Source organism: Euprymna scolopes, chromosome 30 (genome assembly GCF_053919585.1).
Source record: "Euprymna scolopes isolate OS-2025 chromosome 30, ASM5391958v1, whole genome shotgun sequence".
Taxonomy (NCBI): Eukaryota; Metazoa; Mollusca; class Cephalopoda; order Sepiida; family Sepiolidae; genus Euprymna; species Euprymna scolopes.
The window spans coordinates 46,988,370-47,014,830 of record NC_136511.1 but is presented as its reverse complement, the minus strand read 5'-3'; the positions used below and the strand labels follow the sequence as shown (position 1 = coordinate 47,014,830).

The following is a 26,461-nucleotide window of genomic DNA, read 5'->3' as shown; positions in this document are numbered from 1 at the left end:
GCTCTTTAAAATTATATATAAAATAAAGGTATTATAATGAAAACTTATTTGAAAATACATCAGTTGAAATCAAACTTAAAAATTCCGCAAGAACTTTTTTCTCAACCTAATGGATTAAGGCAATTTTTTTAAAAATTGCTTTTCCAATTTAGTTGCTCTTTTCCTGGGAAGCTGGATTTCTCCCACATTACAGACCAGCCTTTGCGTATAACTATGCCCTCGTGGGTGCGATAGGGGGGGGGGGCAAGTAAATCGGGTCTCATCTTATTACCGATACAACGATTAAACAAAATATTCGTTTGTCTGTCACAAGTCAGAAATAGCATCTGAGTAGATCAATCTAGCTTAGGTTTGTACAATTAAATTTCAGTTGTTTATCACGCTTAGGTTTGAAATAACATTTCCGTCAGTCTGTCACTGTTAAACTTGAAATAGCATTTCCGTTGGTTTGTCACACTTACGTAATTAATAGCATGCTATTTCTCAGTTAAATATACCAGAGAAGCTATTATTTGAAACTCAAACGTGACAGAAATATTGACATCCTGACGGACAAAATATCTCGAAGACATGTCTGATAAATTCTCAGTTAATTGAGCACAATGTGCCTGTGAGAGATACATTAATGACATTCTATTGAACTAAATGAACATTTCGAATGTAAGTTTTGTTGCTGCCCAAGGAACATCCGTCGAACTTGAAAATCTATTCTTCAAAGCATATACCATGTACCTATATAATATTCGGCTTGTTCTTTCCTTACTTAGTCTATACGTAACGCTTTCAGTAATTAGATACAGCCAAAACTCATCTATAAAATGATGCGTTAAGGCAAGTTTATTTCTTTTATCACCTTCCATGGCCTTTTTTTTAAAAGATGGAATCGTCCAATAGGCCAAAGACCTATGCAAAAAAAAAATGCAAACAAAAATTAATTAAAGCATTTTTATCTGGTGAACTATCATATCGAAAGTGAAACTAAAACTAACAAGGCCGATAGCCATTAGTCGCGTGCTCTCGTGTAATGAATGCTTGAATGTAGGATTGACATGAAATTCTAAAATATAAACTAAAATGACCGAAAAATGGGCTGAAATGACTTAAATAAATAAAAATTGAAAGCCTTAGAATGACTTTAATGAACTTAAGGATGAATTGAATGGCCTTAAGAATGACTTGAATGCTTAAAAAATAACTGGAATCCTTCAAAAACAACTTGAATGATCTGGAGAATGACTTGAAAGGCTTAGAGACTGACTGGTTGTAAAGTGGGTGATCATTTTACATTAAATTAATACAGAAAATGGATCCCCCACTTTATATACCAATAAGTACAGTATGTAGTAAGAATAGATACTACAGTTTGATCTTGGCCAAAAGGCCAAGAAAGGGGTATTTATTTGCTCCCCCACCGAGCAAATTAGGCACAAGGCCGATTTTTAATGTGAGGAGTGAAGGGGAAATGGGGAACAACTCCCCGGGGATTAGAGGAGCTGGATAGTGACAATTGGTATGAAGGGTTGCCCCTACAATGACCAAGGTCTTATCTGTGGGGTCGCCCCCACATAGGGTCTTTGCTTGCAATATCTGCCGGAACAGATAACACACTTTGATCCTGGCCAAAAGGCCAAGAAAAGGGTATTTATTTGCTCCCCCACCGAGAAAATTAAGCACAAGGCCGATTTTTAATGTGAGGAGTTAAGCAGAAATGGGGACCAACTCCTCGGGGAGTAGGGGAGCCGAACAGTGACAACTGGTATTAAGGGCTGCCCCTACATTAGCCAAGGTCCTATATATGGATTTGCCCCCACATATGGTTCTTGTTTGCAGCATCTGCCGGGACAGACACCACACCTTGATCTTGGCCAAAAAGCCAAGAAAAGCTTAAAAAGCTAAGAACAGTATCTATTAACAACAGACCTTAGATCTTAACCAAAAAGGCCAAGCACAAAAGTGTTACGGACAGACCGACAAACAGACCGACCGACCGACCGACCGACCGACCGACCGACTTATAGAGTCGCTTGCACGCGACTAAAAATACACTTTCTTTGTTTTCGAGTAAGGATTAAAGTGTAGTATATGTTAGATCAAGAGGCGACACAATAATCTGCTTTGGTGATGTACATCAGTAACATGGAAATATGTAACAAATTCTTTCAAGAGTATTATAGATATACCCACAACCCAATATATATATATATATATATATATATATATATGTAAGCTTTTACAATAATATCGTGAGGTTTCTCTTGGCGCCGAACCCCGATTAATTTTTAAGCAAAGTAGCAATCTGAAACAGAGGAATGTACGGCTGTGAAATTCCCACGGGCCCCACTTGTCTATAACGATTCGCTATGCTATTCTTAATTAAACAATAAATATGTTTTCGCCTCTCGTTCCTATTAGTGTTTTGTTTTGTTCGTTTGTTTGTTTGTTTGTTCGTTTGTCTGTTTGTTTGTGAGTGTGTGTGTGTTGTTCTCGTCGTCGTCGTCGTCATCTAAGTTTCATCGATAAAAAACGTCTGTTCTGCTTCAGAGTTTCAGAAGAATAGGAGGCTATAGAGATTACAACGTAATCAGTTATGAACTAGAAATTGACGTGTCAAGCCAACGGTCCGTGCCGGTAATTGTTGCATCACTACCTCTCCAAAGCGAAACATAATCCAGCTTGAAACGTACGATTTTCGGGATGTACCATACGATATTATCAACGCTTTCACACCAAAGTCGGCTTATAAGACACATAGTCTATATTATATTTCTCTTAATTTGTCTGTTTGTATGTCTGTCCGTTCTACTTTTTCTCGGAAACTAGTGGGAATCTGTCTGAAGTGATAAGGTGCAGCGAACTAAGTACTATGGTATCTATTCGATGCACAGTTAGGGATTAATAGGTATTCGTATTTAATGCAAGAGCGAGAAAAACCTTCATCGTATTCGACCCTCAAATTGTCATAAAGCACTTGTTTTAAGTCAACGGCTATAATTTTGCCCGGTTTTTAACCAGCTATAATTTTGCCCATTTTTTTAACGATCTATAATTTTGTCTTCTTTTAATGATCTACAATTATGCCCGTTTTTTAACAGGCTCTAATTTTGCCCGTTTTATAATGGGCTATAATTTTACCCGTTTTTTAATGGGCTATAATTTTGCCGGTTTTTTAACGGGCTATAATTTTACCCGTTTTTTTAAGGGCTAGAGAAACTAGTATTAGTATGACAAGGTTTATTTTTTTATTTCTTCCCTAAATACTCTTTCATATAAAAAAATTTCTAGTAGTATTTTTATGAATATTCATTCGCCTTTTAGTAGTTGTTTAGTGGTTTTTCGCTATTTTACGAAACACGTGTAAGACGTAATATAAATAAAAATTCAAGCTGAATGCTGATTAACTTTTCAGAACTCGGAAGTTATTCGAGTAAAGTATTTTTTCAATGGTGTGTTGAATGCATATTTAATAGCGAAATGTACGTAGTTAATAATGTTTTGGCCGATTAAACAAGTAAATAACATTGTCATCATTAGAGCGATGTGGTTCTCAGTTTATTAACTGTGTCTAACTGTGTCAGGTATATACTTGAGAGTCAAAACAATAAAAAGAATATGCTGTTATCATAGTCTAAGTCATCATATATCTTCACGGCAATTAATGTTGAGCCGTGAATTTCTTCATTTAAAAAACAAATTAGCGGCTCTACAACTTTAACAAAAAAAAACAAAGATTGACTCTCAGTGAAAAAATACTTTAACGCATCATGTTATTGTTTTTCGTTTGTTTGATTTTTTTTTTACACACACTTATTTATATATAAGAACACACCCAGATACATAAAGTACATTTGTGTGAAATTTCGTAAAAATCGGCCCAGCCGTTTCGCAGTCCATAAGTAAAAAACTCATACACATAGAGAGAGACAAAGTTCTTTTTATATAATAGTAGAGTAGCGTAGATAGATAGATAGATAGATAGATAGATAGATGGATGTTTCTTACAATTTTAGAACTTCAGTGAATATGCGAATATGTGTCAATATTTTCTATAAAATAACTTGGAACAGTTTGGTCCCTCGAGCCACAGAGAGGACAAAATTCGTTATGTACCAAGCCTTATTAATTTTTCCGGTACAGCACAATTATATTTAAATACTTATTTGGATAAAGTAAACATTACGACATTCCCTGTTGTCTACGGTTATTAAAATAGAACCGCGGGCATCGTTAACAAGAAACCACATTCAAGTTGGTCGTAAGTCTCTATGGAGATCTTTAAGTATACGTCCAAGCAAATTATTAGATTTACTTATTTAATAATAAAAAGTTGAAACTTTTGCACATAATTTAGAGAGGATGTTACTGATCCTTCTATCAGTCTCGATATTTGAAGAGGAGTACGGTAGAATGTAATAAACAGACAGCTATTTCGCAGTTTTATAGTCTTTCAGTGCGCCCCATTCTTTTCAGTGAGATTTAAAATATACACCAACACAATATTACTTACTCACAAGGAGTAGTCACACAGGCCATCATAAAATACTTCTATTTGAGAACAACTTGTGGTGTTCTCTGGAGTCTGCGTGACAAGTCTCCTCTGATTTCCAGTATTCTCCAGCTCTTTAAATACCATTGCAGATAGATTTGCGTTATCACAGCAATGTTAGATTTATATATAGTGCAATTGAAAAATAGTTACGTCGCTGGTCACAGCATATATATATATATATATATATATATATATATATATATATATATATAAAGTCTGCTCCTTTAAAAATTCGGTTCTTATTGTCGATCACTGTACGTTGAAATAAAGTAAGTCCATCCTTTAAGCCCACGTGCGCTGATTGTGATGTTAAAATCATAAGATAACTCTCGGCCTTTTTGAATAACATTCACGATGTTATATATATATATATATATATATATATATATATATATATATATATATATATATATATATATATATATATATATATAACACAGATAAGACCCGGCTTCCCCCAGTCAAAGGTCACTTCCTGGTCACAGAAGGGCCAATATAACACGATGAAGACCGTGGTGTTCACCGATACATAAGTGTAATTCTAGGTTGTTCCGATTAGAACACCCACAAAGGTCCAATAGTGCGGTCGCGGTCACTTCTTTGGTGACGGGGTTAGAGTAAGATTCCTGTTTTTGCCACAACAGAGATTCGCAGGTGAAAAACATAAATAAGGAGAAATGCCAAAAAAAACAAACAAATTTTCCAAAAGTCCAAATTATTGAACTCAAAGTCTCGAGGGAAGATACATGCCGCGGGCCGGATTCACGGCGTTGGGTTTGCTACCTTCTCTTGTTTTCTGCTCGCTGAAAGAGATTACTTCAATTTGGCATCATTCATCTCCAAGTTAATAACAAATTCTCTAAGCGAATAACTGACTCCAGACGCAAGCTTGGGTTTTCGTTTGTATCGCTTAATTGTTAAAATAAATTCTGATTCCAGGAAAAATGTATTTTTTGTGCAATTATAAACAGGTGATAGAAAAAATAAAAATATATGACAATGTCTTTTCTTCCAACAGTAATCTGCTCAAACGGGATCTTTTTCGACAGCCAATCTTCTATTTTCCGGACAGTCAGTAAACGAGGGGCGTGGCGCGGTGGAGGGATGGACAGACTGACTTTCAACTCACACCGGGTTTTCTACCCTCGACTTGTGACAGACTTAAAAATCGTTTTGTGGCTCTTTTTATAGGTAAGAAGTTGGTGAGGTTTGGCGAGTGTGGGGTTCTCATCCAACCAATCTCTCTTCATTACGTCATACTCTGATTCGCCTTGATTGGCTAATTGGCCACATCACCTGTGCGTATTAATTAGGTGATTTCCCTAATTCGCCTTGATTGGCTAATTGGCCACATCAACTGTGCATATTAATTAGGTGATTCCCCTAATAGAAATTAAATTCAAGAGAAGGAACTATATGAGTGAAAGAATGCCCAGCATCTATGAATCTCTACAGTTAGGGATGGGATTTTGTGGCTTGTCGGGGGCATTAACGTCGAAGGCGTACAAGTTCTTGGAATTCGTCGGAGCACTTTACATTAAAATACTTGAAAAGTAGGCACAAGGATGCAACATTTCGTTGATGGGACAGAGGTTGGAGTTTTTTTTTTATCAATGCGGGACTTATTAGGTTGGCGACTTTTTTTTTCTAGGAGTAAGAGACTAGTAGCAGGTGAAGAAAACTTCTAGAGTAAATGTTGTCCTGTAGTGTCAACCTCTATTAACTCGTATTAATCCCTAATTATGTATTCAAACAAATACTATAGTACTTAATTTGCTGCGCCCTATCATAACAAAGGCTCCCATAAAATTTAGACCATACAGGCTCAGTAGTTTCTGAGAAAAAGCTAAACGGAGAGACGGACAAAAAGAAAGACAAACAAACTAATAATAATATAATATACAGGGAATCTGTAACGTCTGAGCACATAGCTTGATTAAATACCAAGTCACATTTTTTGTGTGTTTCCTCGTTGAAACAAGGCTGAAAGGTGAGCAAAATCAGCCCTCCCTCCTCTAGTTAGCACTCTACTATTCTTATAACTGATCGATGAACTGGCAAGGCTAATATCTAATAATACTATGTGTCCAGACTTTGCGGACTCCCAGTAGATTGTGTCATGTGTTTATTTAACTTCTTTGTAATAGTATTTAGAAAATTGACACGGAAAACAAACGTAATAATTTTTGGCTAGAGCGAAAGTTTTAATTGCTGAATTTGAGATTCGAAATCATATCGGTCCAAAGGTAATGAATTTCCCACATTCTTTACCTGTGCCTAAACCTAAACGTAGATTCCATGAACAAAGCTTCTTTCTTAGCCCTGCACGTGTGTGGAACTCTCTTCCGACAGCCTTTTTTCAGCTGACTACAATCTGATTATCTTCAAGTCCAACGTAAACAAGTTCTCGATGAACCGCCCTCCTAAGTAATCCAATTTACAAAATTTCCACTACTTATGTTTATAATCATATTGTCTAAAGTATACCCATTAACCTTTATCTTCGAGTGGCCTCCGGGCCTTGATAAGTAGTGTTCCTGTGTAAAAAAAAACATAGACGAAGTATTTGTTAAATTTAAGTGAGTAATTTTGAAATCTATATATCTATAGATGTGAGAATGTGTGTGTGAGAGGACACTTCTCAACCTATATACTCTACAAACTTGAAATTTAGCATATACAGTGCCAGATAAAAGAAAGCCCACACTTGTAATTTTTTCAAAAACTGCAAAGTTAAGCTAAATTTAATGTAACTGTTTAAGCAACCTAGACCTTATTTGATTCGCCTTTTATTCCTCTGTAATTTTACCTTTTCATATTTGACTTTTAATTGAAATATTCTAGTGTTCATGTCAATTTTTCAAAATAACTTTAAATTGAGGAGGCAAAAAGAAACTCCGCAGCAACAAATTCGTTTAAAACAAGGTTAAATTATTACCCCTAAATCACTTAAAAATATCTACCAACAGGCAACAAACCATCTCTAATCGAAATTTGTATTGTTCCAGATTATACAACGTAACATGTAGTCCATATTCCACAACTTTCTCTTAGTGATCGTCAAGAGCTCATTAATCTTCACCTTTCTGATTTACCCAATCGAGAAATCGGTTGCAGATTGAAATATGAGAAAACGGTACGAAAGACTGTGCAAAAGCACCAAAACACCGGCAGTGTTCGTGATGCCCCTAAATCTGGTGGTACTAGAGTTACTTCTAACAGGGAAGACAATGCTATAAAGATCCGCATCCTAAGAAACAGATTTGAAACGATTCCCCAAATCCAACAACAGTGCAATCTTGTTAAAAAGTGCTCTCTTTCTACTGTCAAGAACAGATTAAAGGAATTTAATTTGCGAGGATATGTTGCAAGATGCAAACCAATGAATTCTGTAAAGAACAGCAAGCGCCATCTGGACTTCATCAGATACAATGAAGATCATAACTCTTCATATTGGTCAAAAGTGCTTTTTAGTGACGAAAGCAAGTTCAATAGGTTAGGCAATGAGGGTAGGCAGTACGTCCGTCGGAAGAAAGACGAAGAATTTAATCCTAGGTGTTCAGTTTCAACGCTGCAAGGTGGTGGAGGTTCAGTTTTAGTGTGGGGTATTATTAGTGCCATTGGTCCAGGGCCTATAGTTCGCTTGCAAGGTCGAATTAATTCGATCAAGTACATTAATATGTTGACTGAGCATTTTCTACCCTACTTTGGTCGGAATTTGGATGATAATCCCATCTTCATGCAGGATAATGTTCCCATTCACACAGCTGGCAATCTCAAGTTCCTGAAAGAGCATGATATTCCGTGTTTGGGTTGGCCTGCACAATCTCTAGACCTGAATCCTATCGAAAACGCATGGTATTACATCAAGCAACAGCTACGCAATGATAAAATTTCAAATTTGGAAGAAATTTGGACAAAAATTAAAGAAAAGTGGGATTCCCTTTCCCCGAAGTATCAGACCTATGGAATAAATTCTGTTTTGTTTATTAGCCAGTAAAAATAGCTGCTAAGGGGGTCCAAATTGATAAAATTTGGCAGGCATAAATCAGTTTAAAGTTTTTGTATACGTATGCGCAAATATACATTTATACGTTTATATAATTCTATAATAGTAAATACGAAATTCCCATGGATGGATTCAAATGTCATATTTTAGCATATTTTACGACCGAGCAATGCCGGACAACCTGCTAGTATATATATATATATATATATATATATATATATATATATATATATATATAGTCATCCACATACAGTACTGTTTCGCTGTTTCACAGCTCATCAGTGCGGCTAGACAGGCAACCTATACATATAAACTAATCTGTTAATGTTTGGTTTACAGACTTGAAACTTGATAAAATTTTCAACCTTATTTTTTTTTTCGCCTTTATATTCGTATGAACTTGACTCAGGTGGTAACAACTGAATCTGCAGAGCTATATGTTTTGTGTTTCGAATCTATCTGATGGCACAGAAAGCATTTTTTTTTGTTAGTATTATGAACTTTTGGAGTCATAACTATATATATATATATATATATATATATATATATATATATATATATATATATATATATATATATATATATATTGGTTGCAATATTAGAGATAATAAATACGAAACCTGCATAAATTAAAATATCCTATCTAAGCGTATTTTACGACCTAGCCACGCCGGGCGGACAACTATACATTCTGTACAATATAATAATAATAATTAGATACTTTGATCTATAAAAATAAATACGAAAATTTCATGAAATAAATATTATAATCAAGCGTATTTTACGACCGAACAACGTCAGACAGTTTGCTAGATTTTTTATAAACGTAAATATAAAACACTTGCCGTGTTTGTGAGTTCATTCTCTTTGGATTCTAAAACATTAGGCCCGATTTTTTTTTTTTTAATTTCACACAAATATTTTTTACGTGTCTGGCAGTGTTCTTAAATTGGTTTTGTATCGGAATTTCCCCGATAAGTATCAAACATCAATAACTGAAAAAATCCAATTAAAGAAGGAAAAGTCCGATTTCGACCAAAGTTAACACCCGATAAAACCTAACATCATAAATGCATTTTAGAAGTTTTGTCACCAAATGCAGAAAGGTTCAGTGATTTTTTTTTTATTTTTTTTTTTTGGAATATGCCACGCTCGTTGTGCGACGAGTGCGTACATTATTGTTAGATAACAGCAGGGTTATAAGTTCTAATTAGCTATCATCTATCTATCTATCTATCTATCTCTCTCTCTCTCTCTCTCTCTATATATATATATATATATATGTGTGTGTGTGTGTGTAATATAAAGCTGAATGTGTGTGTGTGTGTGTGTGTGTGTGTGTGTGTGTGTGTGTGTGTGTGTGTGTGTGTGTGTGGTCACGAATAGGCTCCTATATGGTTGACTATTTTAAAAAACTGATTACATATAATGATAGAAGATGTATCGAGACACAGGAATGGGTATGTTTGCTCTGGCAGAACGGTGGTTCATTAAGATTGTGGGGTCTGCGTTCGCCCCTGGTATACAATGTATAGAAATAAAAAAATTAAAATTTAAAAAAAAAAACGTTTACAAGTGTTTTTGATATAGATGTACATAATAATACTTTTATAACCCTAACGCCCTATCTTCGTCCGGGGGCAGGCCGTATCCGTCGCTAACCTGGTTCACGGGAGCATACTTGTAATGTACTCTTGGCCGTGTTCATCGCTCCCGGCTCGCAGGACTATAGATGCGACCCAGCAGGGCTACATTCTTATTTGTCTAGTGGTGATCCCCTCAAGGTTGACCAGACTCTCACTGGTCACTGGAAAATATCTTTCTGCTGCTCAGATTCTAAGTGCGTGTGGCAACATTGTCGATTTCGACCGTCACTCTGGCTTCGTGCTGGATCCAATCTATCTCTTTCATCATCTGACGTCAGGGCATACCTGAAATAAACTGTATCCTCATTCAGGCCGGCAATCGAGAAACAAGGAAAAACTCTGGGTCATTTTTATATAACGAAACAAAATAATTATTTATAAATCATTTTACACTTGTTTCTTTGATCCGAGCTTCATGATGCAGGTTGTATAACTTAAGTCTATCTAGTTAATTTCCCAGCCAAGTACAAGAGCTTTTCAACTTAGCTCTTATGAGGTTTTCGCCCCCCCCCCCAGGCGGGGCAAGGGCGATGTGCACGTCCCAAGGCCAGCCAGACTAACTCTACAAAGCCAATCGTTTTTATAAAGCTGGCCTCTTTCCCCCTCTGTCACATTGAAGATTACTTTTCTTTTTTCTCTATCCGATTATCTTATTCTTTTTCTTCTCTCGTGAACTCCTTTCTCTATCCCCTTATTTTACTCCTCCTCTTCGAACTTATCTCTACCAAATTTTAACCTTCATTTGCACTGAGGTTTTCACTTATTATCAAATTAGGAGTGATTAGTCATTCCAGGTCGAATAATGCTTGGCGGCGACCCTTACCCTTGACCCCCATTCTAAGTTGTCAGCCTTAATCAGCTAAGGATCTCTGGATCTCTTCATACCTCTCAGAGGTTGTAAAAACAACCTTTCATGCTAACAGATATATAACGACAATGAGATAAAAACAATTATTATTTGTTTTTTCTCTTTCTGACAAAATCCCATAGACATTTCTGTTTTGTTTTGTCCCAATCAGACACCAACACCCCTTCTTCTGCCCTCTCTTCCTCTATTTGAAAAGCAAGACCATCTGGTGTCGCCCGGGATCTTGCCATACTTTGATAAGTATGTTTTAACTTAAATATGGATGGTATAATAAAATTGTGGGGTCTGTGTTCGCGCCTGGCCTCCATATAATGGAAATAGGCACAAACTTTAATAAAGACTTTTCATATATATCTGCGTATGGGGTGTTCGTTCGCGCCTGACCTCCATAGAATGGAAATATGTCACAAAGTTTAAGAAGGTTTTTTTAATACAGATCCACAGAATATTGTGATAAGTATTTCAGTGTGAACAGGTATGATATAATAAATTATGGGGTTTATCTATTTTATCTTTACTTTCATCATATTTTGCTTTGGTTTTGATACCCCCACATTCGAAGCCATCTATTTACAACCCTTCCTTTTGATAACCTATCATACTTTCATAAATCAAAGTCCATTTTCTGTAAGCTGTTTTTGAACCCAGTCAACGACGGGTACTTTTGCTAGTATATATATATATATATATATATATATATATATATATATATATATATATATATTATCTTTTAAAAGCATTAAAAATTAAAAAATAATAAATAAATACGTCCAAATAAAAAGAGGACGACTTTCTAAGAAAACACCGGATCTCCAAGATAGAGGCAGTAACATTAATATCGTTTAAAACATCAACAACAAAACTACGTAAATAGATAAACAATAAAAACGAAGCAGTAAATTGTCTATGTCATCATAGCGTGTTGGATTAAGACGCTGGACTGAAATACATAAGGTCCGGGGGTCGAGTCCTAACAACAGTCAAGCTACGCTGATGAGTGGTAGGGCCCTGAAACATGCGTGTACGTAGATTACTATTTAAAAAAAAAATAAATAAATACCTCCAAATTAAAAAAGGGTTACTTTCTAAGAAAACACCGGATCTCCAAGGTGGAGGCAGTAACATTAATATCGTTTAAAAAATCAACAACAAAACTATATATATATATATATAAAGTCGTTGTCCTGTGGTTCACAAAGAAGAAAAGTAAGGTATGTCTCAATCATTTTATTGTGCCTAAACCTAAACGTAGGTTCCATGAACAAAGTTTTTTTCTTATAACTGCGCATTTGTGGAAATCTCTTCCATTTACCTGCTTTCCTGCTGACTACAATATGGTCGTCTTCAAGTCCAACGTAAACAAATTCTTGATGAGCTGTTCTCCTTAAGTAATCCAATTAACCACATTTCCACTACTAACAATTACTACGTCACTGTCCTATTGACCACTGTACACTTATTAACCCTTATCCTCGGGTGACCTCTACCTTGATAAGTGGTGACTCCTTTGTAAAAAAAAAAAAAAGGGTATGGTGAACATTCATCACAGCGCCCAGACAAGACAAACGACCTCTGGGCAGAAAGGTATGAAGCATCTCCTCCCATATATCATCTCTCGCTATGCAAAATTTCTCCGTGTATTTTTGTTTTCTTTTTAATAAGTGCATTTTTAAGTAAGTTCCTAGCTAAATCGCTAAACGCGAACTCTTATTTTACACGCGTCTATGTGTCTCTAAAAGACGTTCTGATTGTCGGTTTGTCTGTCGTATTTAAATTTTAATTGTTAAACTCACAGATTGAACGAACGCATATTAAGAACGGCCCTTGTTTTATTAAATGATGTTCGTCGAAAACTGTTGAACGAAGTAACCCTCATATCTATTACAACAGGGAAATCAATCACAACATCACAGCTCATTGAATATCCGTCTAATAGCGTATCCATACATTCGATTTATCGATTTATTGATTGAAAGAAACTAAAGAAAGAATACAGAAAGAAAAATAAGGTATCTTTAAAATGCCTACCTATGTTGTTATGGTTTCTTATATGCATACGTGCTGACGACAGAATAGTCTTTTGAAAATCTTTATGCCATTGTGAATCATTACATTCTGGGTGGATGAATATATGAAGAAAAATACAAACACTGTCAGCTAGACTTTGGAATTCCCTTCTTGCTGCCTGCTTCCCTGGCTGTACTGATATGCAGAAGTTTAAATGTAAGATAAACAAATATCTTGTTAATCTTTCATAGACATAGCTCCAAATAGTAGCCCCTTACATCCAAGTGACGATATGTTTTGTAAGGGGTGAACTTGAGTAAAAAAAAAAACAATTTCCCTCACCCTCTTACTGTGTCTCAATCTAAACGCAAATTCCATGAACAAAGTTTCTCCCCTAGAACTGTTCACCTGTAGACTCTAGTCTTTGTGTAAATTAACTGCAAACAAAGTTATTGTAAATGCTACTCGAGCGATGTATAATTAACACCATATTCATTAACAGATTTAATATTAATGTAGAAGTACATCAGGTTTCTGTATACTGTATAATCACGTTGACACGCCGGTTCCCGCTGGATCACCAAAATTAAGCAATATTGAACCGGGTCAGTACTAAATGGGTGACTACTTGGGACTTCCAGGTGCTGTATGTGCTCTCTGCTTATCTCAGCACTGTTTTAAGTCTTCCTAGACTTCTTGCCGTTGGACTCAAACAGTGCCGATATATGAGAGGTGTGGTTGAGATTGCGCAATCCTTGTCTCTCAATTACATGCGCAGCTGCCTCTTGGGGGTGGCATTCTTTGTCTTTCGAGATTGAACGGAGGCATCGACATCAGGTTGCTTTTTTATTTGTGTTTTAGAAACATTGTATTTCTTTTAGACTATCGGGCACAATAAGTACATTTTAGCCAAATGGGTGAGATTACCAGGATTTCTGTGAAACTGTGGGTATCGATGATCGATCTATGTAAAGTTAATTCATCTATATATATATATATATATATCTATAAAAGTGAGAATGTGTGTGTGAATGTGTGTGAGGAAATTCTCAACGAATTTGTATCTGCAGACTAGAAATTTGGTATAAAGGATATTCAGACATGTTGGAAAAATTTTAATCAGTTTTTATCCAGGAAAACGGGTTGTTATGGGATCAAAATTGAAAAACATGTTACTTGGGAGATCAGCGCAGTTTTATCTTCTTATGAACTGTTTCACGAGGTTTGAAAATGTGTCTTAAATGCCGTGACAAGCTGGTCTAATGGCTATCGTACTTGACTCACTATCTTTAGGTTTTGGTTTCGATCTCAGCTCGAGTATTTTTGTTTGTTAGTTTGTTTTTACTTACAAGAAGTGAACTGTTCAGGAAAAAAAACATAATACTTGCATGCACATGTCTCAGTTTCTGTAGGAATTAAAATATAATATTATGCGTATTTTACGACTGGACAACGCTGGACGTCCTGCTAGTTTTAAAATATAGAATTTAATTACATAGATAAACTGATAAAAACATTGCACTCTCTCTCTCTCTCTCTCTCTCTCATTTCTCCCTCTCCTCCTCTCTCTTTCTCTATCCTTCTATCCTTCTATCCATCTACCTATCTATCTCGAGTCTAAGAGATGTCTTTCAGATCTGAGCGAAATGAAGACACGTTTCCTTCACAGCATTTTAAGAATGTTTGTTGCTTTCTTTCCATTTCCTAAATGCATCATGCTGACTTCTCGCTTGTTTTCTGGTGGGCGAGAGATTCAGACAATGGGTAGGGTTTTTTGGAACGCACAAACTGTAAATAATCTAATTTGTTAAAAGGTCGAAGGTCAGCACCAGCAAGTAAATACTTCGCCTGCTGTCATTTCAGGGTAGGGAAGTATTCAGTTGAAAGAATGCAAATAGTTGGATTACAAAAAGGCCAACCCACCATTTTCTTCTCTGTCATCAATTTATTTATATCCTTTTGTCAATCACTCTAGCGAGAGATCGATCTCGATCGATTTCTCTTTCTATTTTTGTTTATGTGATTGGTTTAAACTTATTTTCTTATAAATTGATGTAGTTAAACTCCTCAGATACAATGTACAATCGCATTCTTTGCGTGTTTCCAGTTTTTGTTGCTGTCCTTGACTGTTTATGTGAAGCGCTTGTGACAGAAAAGGGAAATAGCAAGACCTACTGACATTTTCCTCTCAATATATATATATATATATATATATATATATATATATATATATATAAGATGTGAGTGTAGTTTGCTTGAAGCATTGTATAGTATGTAGTTAAATAGAATTGTAGAAGGCGGTACAATGCAAAAGTAACGGAAAGACACAAGCTGAAGCAGGTGAGCATGTACACATGTATTTATAAGTTGTATTAATAAAATTTTTCACCTGCTTCAGTTTGTGTTTTTCCGTTACTTCTGCATTGTACCGCCTTCTACAATTCTATTTAACTATATATATATATATATATATATATATATATATGAGAAATTTTAAAACTTTGAAGTGTCGGGTATAATGATAAAATTATTTTTATTTACTTTTTTCTTGTAAGTCCGATATTTCGCTAATAAATAGCCTCATCAGGATAGAGTCCGGTCCATGAATATTTTTTTTCTTTTGAAAAAGAAAAAGAAAAAAAATATTCATGGATCGGACTCTACCCGAAAGAAACTGACATGCACGTGCAATTATTATGTTTTTTTTTATAAACAGTTCACTTCTTGTAAGCAGAAGAAAATACTCGAACAGAGATCAAAACCAAGACCTAAAACAGTGAATCAAGTACGACAACCATTAGGCCAGTTTGCCTCGATCGTTAAAAATTGTTTTCAAACCTACTTATTCTTAACATAAGAAAGCTGTTATGTATACGCCTCACGCATGCGCAGTGGTGAAACGGTTGACAAACAGATAAAAATTCAATGACGCTCATGTATGAATTTTTTTTTTTAATTTTGACCCCATATCAGTCCTTTTTCCGGATAACAACCGATCAAAATGTTTTCCACGCGTCTGAATACCCTATACACCAAATTTCAAGTATGTAGATTAAAAATTCCTTGAGTATATAGGTTGAGAGTTGAGAGTTATCGTCACACACACATACATTCTCGCTTTTACAGATATATAGATTATCCCACTTATAGCATCGTATTTGACAACCTTTTTTTAGGCATTTAATTAAATGGTTGATATGCGGTAAAACAAACCAAACAAAATCAACATGGGTATAAGAATTCAAGACATGAACTTTAGCGACATTATATCTCCATTCATTCTTTGTATTGGTACATAAATTGGTGTTAAACAGTTTGTCTGAGGAAGTACGTTTACCCATCCTGGGACTGTTGTTTTTTTCTAGTATGCTTAGGAAGTTGGACAAGATAACGCAGTGGAATAGTTAGAAAAGAATATAAATTAAAAATGGTTTCTGAAACTTAGACATGAGCAGAAAAAAGAAGAAGAAAATCCTATACAGTTGTTGGCGTCATTTTTAATATTAATTTGAATGAATCAAAGAGAGGGGAGGAGCGAGTAAGAGAGGCGAACTGCTTTCTCGACGATATTGCCATTCTTTATAGAAAGAATGGAATCAGTTAAACGTGATGGAATTAGATAATGAACCCAAACCCCACTCTCTCCCCACCGATATCTCGCATTCGCTTTCTTCTTAATCAAATCCTCTTTCTCTCTGTCTCTGTCTCTGTCTCTGTCTCTCTCTGTCTCTCTCTCTTTCTCTGTCTCTGTCTTTGTCTCTGTCTGTCTGCCTGTCTCTCTCTCTCTCTCTCTCTCTCTCTCTAATTACATTTGTCGTTAACCCTCGCCCTCTTTTATTTTCTCACTGTTACTCTCTCTCACTCACTATCTCACTGTCTCTCTCCCTCTCACACTCTCTCACTATAATAACCTTTCTCTTTTTAACCAAACGTCTTTATTCTACTATAATTATTTCTCTCTCTCTCTCTCTCGCTCTCTCTCTCTCTCTCTATTTAACTATCTATCTATCTTTCTATCTATTTTACATAGGCGTCACCACTTATCAAAGCCGAGAGGCCACTCAAGGATAAGGGGTAAAAAGTGTACAGTAGTCAAAAGGACAATATAGTAATCAATAGTAATGGAAGTTCGGTAAATTTGTTAACCTAAGTGGAACGGCTCATCAGAAACTTGTTCACGTTAGACTTGAAGACAACCATATTATAGACAGCTGGAAACCAGGAAAACGGAGGACAATTCCACAGGCGTGCAGTTCTAAGAAAGAAGCTTTAATCATGGAATCTACGTTTAGGATTACGCACAGATAAAGACTGGGGGGGATTATTGATAATGTTTTCAGCTAGACGAGTGTTTCTTGTGAAAGTTTGGCGTGGGGGGACCATAGATTTGAGCTCAGTCGAAAACTTTCCATGAAAATAACGATAAAGCAGAGACAAACTCGCAACATCTCTTCTGTGAGAAAGGGTTGCAGCGAAGAGTAAAGGACATCGCCCACGAGGCCACGAAGTCTATTTTGAACCCTATCAAGGCAGGACAAGTCCTTTCTGGCAGCTCTTGCTCAGATGTGGCAACAGTATTCCATCCTTGGACGTACCTGGCTCTTATAAAGATGCAGAATTGCATCAGCAGTGAGATATCTACTGGATCGATAGAAGGATCCGACCATTTTTTCCAGCGACCTTGGCAACAGATTTGATGTACGTATTCCATTTAAGATCAGGAGTAAAGGTCAAGCCCAGAAGCTTGTCAAAACTTGACCCTTCCCCAAGACGAGAGCCATTCATTATAATTGATGCCAGATGGGGATCAGAACGTTGATGATGTAAAGATAGAAGCTTGGTTTTAGATGCATTAAAAGTAACCTCTATTCTAAAGAAAAGTCTTTTTCTATCTTTTTAATCACATCTCTTTCTATCTAATTACACGTATCTCCTTTCTCTCTCTCTCTCTCTCTCTCTCTCTCTCCCTCTCTCTCTTTCTTTCTCTTCTTCTCTATCTTTAAATTTATCCATCTATTAATCTATCGACATATCTCTTCAAACTTTTCACTGAAATATCAATTCAATATTTCCGTTAAAAAAAGCATTTACCATTCAAATGCAGACGATGCCATTACCGGCACCACAAGATCCAATATAAAACGCCGATTTTTGACATCAAAGAAAGCCATAAATCGCAAAACGGAACAATGATGCAGTTACAGGCAGAAACTCATTCATAAAATTCCCTTTTCATTCAATATAACAATCGTGTTTATACATTTTCATGCGGATACATGCGCCTTTTTAAGAGGCGTAGGTACTTTTAATCGAAGGGCTTTGGCTGTTTTGTTTTACTTGCGTCTAGCAAGGTGGGGCGCCCGGCTTTGTCCGGTCGTAAAATATGCTAAAATATGATATTTTAATTTGTCCAGATTTCGTATATATTATTATAAAGTCGTAATTTCAAAAATACAAAAAAAATGAAAGCAAACCTGTAGCGTTCAAAGCTGGTGACGTTACCACTCTACGAACGTGACACGCATATGAACTGATTATAAATAAATTAAGATAAATACACAAAATGTATAACGATTTTTTTTTCAATTTTGTCCCCTTTTTGACCCCTTAAAACCTATTTTAATCGGCTAAAGACCCGTAAAAAACGGTCCATAAAAGAAAATAAATTATTTGAGGCCCCTAGCGCCGCTCTGAAACTTTTAGTTTCGGTAGAGATGGAGTTTGAAAATATGGAGACAGACAGACAGACAGACAGACATAGTGAGTTTTCTGTGCTTAGTAAAAAAAATCGTTAATAGTCCTATGTTCCGGGTGATATAAGACATGAGTCTTGTGCTGAGGGCATCCGTTCCTCTCTAGGTGATGCTGTCTAATTTCGTAAGGTAGCAACATGAAATGTACAATGTGTAAAATAAAGTTAGAAATGGAAAATTCCACGTAAAGTTAGTTTAAGCAACAAGATAGAAGTTCGGTTAAAGTTAAAGCCTTGTGAACAGGAATTTGCATCATAAGAGAAAGTGCATGACAGAGAAGATAGAGAGTTCCCTTATCAGAGAGTCCAACCTATAGAAATGGGTATATAGCGCCACTATCCTAAATGTCAAAGTTTACAAAAATTGCTTTTAATGTGCCCATCTAACTCACCCTTTTGCCTAGACTACATATTTCATTATGATAAATTCAATAGCTTAGGATTTTTCCAACAACATATTATTGACACTTATATGCGCACTAATCCTTTTAACAATGTATGACTTAACATAACTGAAGATTGGATGGAAAAGAATTTTTTTCAATATTATTTTTTAGTATCTAATGTTGAAAGTTGTGTCTGTGAATGAAGGTAGGTGCAGTACACAAATGGTAAAGTTTACAAAAAGCTGTGCCAATGTTATATATCGGGTTTCATAAAAATATAGAAAGTAAATAACGTGTTGCAAAAGTTCATAATGGTCGAAACTGTATTCAAAGCCTCATTTCGATCTTGAGAGACAATGGATATCTTCTGCAAAGGGTAGCTGCACGTGTAATTGGGAAGCAGGCGTCGTGCAATGCATCAACCACATCGTTCTTTAAGTGACAAAAAAAACGTCCAGAACGACACATAGTTTCTGGTATTTCCAAATGGTCAACCATCTATTACTGATCAGATTCAACCTAGCTTAACTTTGGTAACCTAATGAGAACTGGCACATCAACGTGATTAAGATATATATGTATGTATGTATGTATGTATGTATGTATGTATGTTAGGTCAGGTCATGTCATATGCTACTGGTACCATGTAACCCAGTACTACCTGCCTCATGGTCGGGTCACCAGCGACTAAACTGGTTCCCCCACCAGACTTGTTTGGTGAGGAGGGCGGCTAGTCTCCCTGAAGGATTAAAAACAAGGCGAATGAACTCTTTTTCTGGGTCAACGGCCAACTAGCACCGTGTATATTTGCGTGTGTGTGTGTGTGTATATGTGTATTGGGGTAGAGAGGGATCCCGTAAGCCGTGGTGAAGGCAGCCTTTCTAGGAGAAGCAAATCTCTGATTTAAAAAACCATAAAGCGGAAGACCAGTACCCGCATTAAGCTGGTCTGCAGTTTAATTTGTTGCTGGCTATCTTTCTCTTGCTTGTTGCTGGATCTCAACATTTTGAACCAAGAGAGAGACTTAGCTGTCGTACAAAGCTAAGACTCTGTAACATCATATTTGTATAGATACTCCTTCAGACATTTGGGCTCATGTATTTTAAATGTCTGAGGGAGTGGCACTCGTCTCACAAGACGTTGCAATCATCATCATGTATGTATACGCTCCTGTGGAACCCTCTTCCGTTTGCCTGTTTCCCATTTAACTAGAACCTGGATGTCTTCAAGTCCAACATAAACAAATTCCTGATGAACCTCCCCCTTAAGTAAGACACTTTATCAAATCTCCAATACCAAAGATTACTACGATACTTTCCCATTGATTACTGTACACGCAACAACCCTTATCCCTGAGTGGCTTCCGGGCCTTGATAAGTGATGACTACCTTGTAAAACACACACACACACACACACACACATATATATATATATATATATATATATATATATATATATATATCAAGAAGTAAAAATTAAGTTTATATGCTTATGTAAACTAAAAGCTATTATAAATATTAATATTTATATAGTTTGGTTCGGTTGTTTTTGTTTTACGGCATATCAACCCCTTCAGGTTATTTAATACCGAATCCAAAGATTTTGAAGAAAAAAATGTTAATAGAATATATTTGTTGTTTTCAAATCGGTTTCTATTTAATCCATAGTTGGGACCCTAACTGGTACTACCACTCCGGGTCAGAGTGGACCTGGGAGCAATGGCAATTAAAGGGTGGCTCCACACTCCCCAAAGCCCGCAAGCTGGGGCCTCACCACTGGATATAGTTTAAGGTCATATCCAGGACCAATTTATATAGTAATACCAACCAAATAAAAATGCTCAATACAACGAAGATAGGAAATAGAACTTAATATAAAACACAATTTTATATGAATTTATTGTTCGACAGGATACTCTAATATGATACACACACACACACACACACACACACACACACATATATATATATATATATATATATATATATATATATATATATATATATATATATATATATATATATATAGACATCAGTTTTCCTTTAGGAGCATTTCATTAAATAATACAGACAATTCCTGTGTACATATTATTTAGTCACTGTTGTCACAAGTACTTTCGAATCCGTCTGGATCCATTCCATTGTAAGGAATATGGCAGCTACATCATCTAGTTCTTGCGTTAAGTAATAAAATTAATAAGAAGATTGGAAACTATCCAAACCAAAATATGTAGGCAAGCAGTGTCTGTTTATTTAATTACATATATATATGTGTGTGTGTGTGTGTGTGTGTGTGTGTGTGTGTGTGTGTGTGTGTGTGTGTGTGTGTGTGCTTCATTTAGTAATTTCTTATGAATCAGATGATTTTATTGTTGGGATTCCCTGATATCTTTCTAGTTTGAATTATTTCTAGAAATACATCGGATACTTGCAGGAGATTTCACCTGAAGGTTTATAACGTCTTCAGTGAAATTTTTTCGGCGGTATGAATTGGATTTGAACTTGGCATACCCAGGTTCGCAGGCCGTGTTGTTAACCACTGGCCATCATCAACTCCCTCCCAACTCTTTTTGGCAACCTTCACCTGGTCCCTTCCGTAAGTACCCGATATCTTTCTAGAAAGGATTCCGACTACAAAAATATTGAAAACCAATGCAAACAATACAATCTTGGGATTCATAAAACATAACGATGATGAAAGAACACTGCGTTTTGAAAAGACTTTATTATTAATGACGACGATTATTTTAAGGTTATTTTAGGCTTTATTGAAAAAAGATTTGATTATTAAGAACGTTGGATCGTCTCTCGTCTCGGAAAACTGCTACCCACGCAGAAAGCGTTGGTGACAGTGAGGAAAAGATAGAGAAGATCGATAATCAATTTGACGAATTTGCAGGATCATGAGGTTAAGTGGTTGAAAGGTTGGTCCGAGTTCGGATACCCAACACATACTCGATAATTATAAGGAATCAATAACGGTGAGTTTTTAAGGAGAATTTAATGATTTCTCGCTTTGCGAGAATACACATCTGGGCAGGGGCTGCTCGGTGCGTTTAATGCAGTCTTAATATAGTTCAAAACCGACTTTGAAACCTAGTAGGTGATGCTGTTTTCTCTTCTCTGGAACATCTTTCCCACAGAAGAGACGTTGCGAGCCTGTCTTTGCTCTATCATTATTTCCATAGCCAATGCTCGACTGAACTCCAATCTATGACTATATAATTGACTATAATAATACATACGAAATCTGTATAAATTCAAATATCATATTTAAGCGTACTTTATGACCGCGCACCACCGGGCTCCCCTACTACTACTACTAATAATAATAATAATAATAATAATAATAATAATAATCTGTTATGAAACAATAATAATACAATGCCAACAGCTCGAACTGTAAGAAAGGCAAGGTGTTTCCCATTGTAATTGAAATGCTTGAGACCATAACAAAAAGCCACCATAAATGGTTTAATCAGATTAACAAGACAATTTCTTTTCCAATTTTACAAAAGACTTGCTAATTAGGAACGGCGATAGTGTTAATACAGCTTGAATGTCTAAAGTCAAAGGAATTGACCTGATGTACATATAAAAAAATCAACTACAAACACCCTAAGGTTGAGATTACTATAATAATAATAATAATAATAATAATAATAATAATAATAATAATAACATTAATAATAATAGAATAACACCCTACGTGAGAGGTCAATGTTAAAACTCCTAGGCTTAACATTCGCAGACAACGTGAGTTGGAACAAGTACATTGAATACATTGCCAAGGCTGCTGCAAATAAATTGAACTCCTTCTACTATACTAGAAAATCACAGATGAAAGTACCCTCTATCTCTACAAAGCCATCATTCGTCAATGGACGAAATATTGTTTCCGCTTCTGGGCTGGTTCCTCTACCGCTAGACTCTCACTCTTAAACTGGGTCCAAAAAAGAATATCCAATCTAATAGGCCAAGCTCCAACCTCTGTCATATCGCCGCTGCAATAGTGCATTCATGTGGCTGCTTTACAATTATTTCAATGGAACGTGTTCTGGCGAGCTAATTTCATTGTTTCCCATGACAAGCAACAAAATTCCACCCTTCACTCTTGGGGGTCCTAGATGCTGGACAGAATACTTCTATAATAGTTTCTCTCCCGGACTCTTAGATTTTGGAATTTCCTATCTGTTTGCTGCTTCCTTGACTGTAATACAGAAACCTAAACGTAATGTGAACAGACATCTCGTTATTCATCTCCCCACAATCCCGTTAGACAGAGTCCCAGTAGTAGCCCCATAAGCTCAAGTCGAAATATGCCTTGTTCGAGGTGAAAAAGTATAAAATAATAATGGTATTGTATTTTTTGTTTACAACACGTTGTTTTGCGGTTCTGTGCTTGACAAATGTTTGCTTGCCATGCGCAGAGGTAGAGTTGACCAGAGGATTACGAGTCCTCATGCCGATATCTGGATTTTATCAGGACTCTGTAAGTCGGACAACTCTGAAACTACTATGCTACCAGGATTGAATTTTAAGGTGAAACTGCTGGTTACCATGGATGGACGTTTTAACGTCTGCTTTTAAATCGGTTTTACGTTGTTTTAAAGTATTTTTCGTATTATTTTTTTGTGTGTGTGTTTTGCGTGGTTTTAACGTATTTTATGTAGTTTTAATGTTTTGCGTCATTTTAACGTATTTTACGTAGCTTTTATGTCCTGCATCATTTTGACGTATTTTACGTTTTTTTTTTTGTTTGTTTTTTTTTTAAGTTTTGTAAAGTGTTCGCGTATTTTGCATATTTTTATGCCTTTTGCGTTGTTTTAACGTATTTAGATAGTTTTTGCGTGGTTTTAACATATTTTACCTAGTTTTTAAGTTTTGTGTCGTTTTAATATATTTATTAGGTTGGTGCAAAAATAATGTCGTTATAAATATATAGTTGAACGTCAAAAACCTTATGTAGTGTTATGTGGTTTGTGTTGTTTTAACATATTTACATAGTTGTTTGCGTGATTTTAACTTATATACAGTGTTTATCTTTTGTGTCGTTTTAATGTATTTTACATAGGCTTTTGTCGTTTTAACATATTTTACGTTTTTTGTTGTTTTAACGTACTTTATGTAGTTTTTATGCTTTTCGCGTCGTTTTTTATGCAGTTTTATGTTGCCGTTGTATCTTTTATGCATATTTTCACGTCGTTTTTACGTCTGTTATTTATTTATTTTTTTTATGAATATTCGTTTCATTTCTACGCCCGTTTCGATTTCTCCAAATACAGTTATTTTCCTTTGTTTCATATACTAACGAGTCACCACTTATCAAGGTCAATAGCCACTCGATGATAAGGATTAACGAGACGTTCAGTTAAATGCTGAACAATGCTATGAGAGGATTGAAAATAACTGACGAAATAAGAAATGTTCATAAATTAGGATAACTTCTCGATTGGTATTTGTTAGCAGCGGATTAAATCTAATCATCCCATATTTCGCAGAGAAGCAGTCCTGCGGCAATGTGTTTGACAGTGAGGGAAAGAAGCTATGTCTATGTAAACTTTGGTTGGTTGTAGGCACTTGGAGGAAGAGAAGCTTTTGCAGTGGCAGTTGATAGTCAAGTTTTTGTTGTGAATGTTCTAAAGAGAAGATCAGAGATTATATTTATATCAGTCACCTACCACAGAAATAGCGATAACGTAGTTTAAAAACTTGCACCGTCTTTATGTGATACAAAAAAACAAAAGATATAATTTCCTACTTAAGTCGATTGTCAACTCTGTGAAGTCAATAAATATTGCTCTGAGAGACATCTATTGTGCTGTTCTTGTTTTTTATTATTTTATAAATAAACTATCAAAACGCCTGGCGTTGCCCGGTCTTAAAATATGCTTAAATATGATATTTTAATTTATGGAGATTTTGTATTTTTTTTATTATTATAGAACCAATTCTCTATTGATTGTTATATTGTACCCAATATATAGTAGTGCTCCCCGGCGTGGCCCGGTCGAAAATACGCTTAAATATGATATTTTAATTTATGCAGATTTCGTATTTATTTGTACCCAATATATAGTAATGATTAGGGCTATGGCATGAGCGTATTCTTATCATTGTTTTGACTCTCGAGTATATATCCCACACGGTTAGACACAGTTTATCGACCGAGAACCACATTACTCTGTATAAAATCATATAAGATATCAACGGATACACACTCGCGTGTCAAAACAATGAAAATATCAATGTCATAGCCCTAGTAATGATTTCAAAAGTAAAATAAAAACAATTAAACGGGCGTCATCAACTAGAACCGAAAACTAAAACATTTTGCAGTCCAGCCTCAGTCGTGACTGTTTGAACTATCATCAGACTATACTCTCCTATTGATTACTGTACACGCAATAGCCCTTATCCCCGACTGGCTTCCGGGCCTTGATGAGTGGTGACCTCCATGTAAAAAAAAAAAAAGACGGAGAGGAACTAGTTATAAATGTTTAACGTATAAATGGTATATTTTCGCATGTGTACGAGTGGCACTTTACGTCGACTTTTTTTTTTCATCTTTGATAACTTAGCAGTTATTTTTACCGGCTTTTATATGTATAAAATGACGGTTCCCACACTGCTCTGCGACCTTGCGTCTTGGATGAGATGCACTTTAAAAAGGGGGAGACAATCAGACAGACAGACACACACACACACACACACACACACACACACGTACACAGACATAATAAATTTTATATTTTATTTAATATTATTATTACAAGAATCTTTTGATATGAGTAATTTGTACATTTATTTATTTATTTATTTATTTACGGACTGTCGTCTTCATCTTTATTATTGTTGTTGTTTTACCACGTTTCGGTTAACACATCCTTTCACCTTCTTCAGGTGATTAACCGCGACGGGATAGGACTGCTGAGTCTCTTAACTGTATTCTCGGTAATTACTGCCTTCCATAGTTGTTGCCTCGCCACGTTTTGGTCAACTTATTCTCTAGCCTTCTTAGTGTAGGATTGAAACCGCTATCTTCAGGCAATGTTCACTTGGAACTGTACAGACTCAATGCCTCCATCCGCTATGCCACTATCCACTATACAGTGAGTTTTATATATTATATTTTAATTATGGTTAACAAAGGTGACGCGATCTACAACTTTACTTGTTACTTAAGTGCAATGGTATAGTAAAATCTAATACAATAATTGAAGAAGTTTTAGCATAATCCTGTTACGT

The 26,461-nt window shown here is 35.8% G+C and overlaps 1 protein-coding gene and 1 pseudogene across 1 annotated transcript in view; one reads left to right on the top strand and one right to left on the bottom strand.

Moving 5' to 3' along the window:
* The window catches only part of LOC145254794 (BDNF/NT-3 growth factors receptor-like), a 677,849-nt gene that overhangs the window by 502,202 nt on the left and 149,186 nt on the right, over positions 1-26,461 (top strand). The window lies entirely within an intron of this gene.
* LOC145255046 (U2 spliceosomal RNA) lies at positions 1,268-1,394 on the bottom strand (annotated as a pseudogene).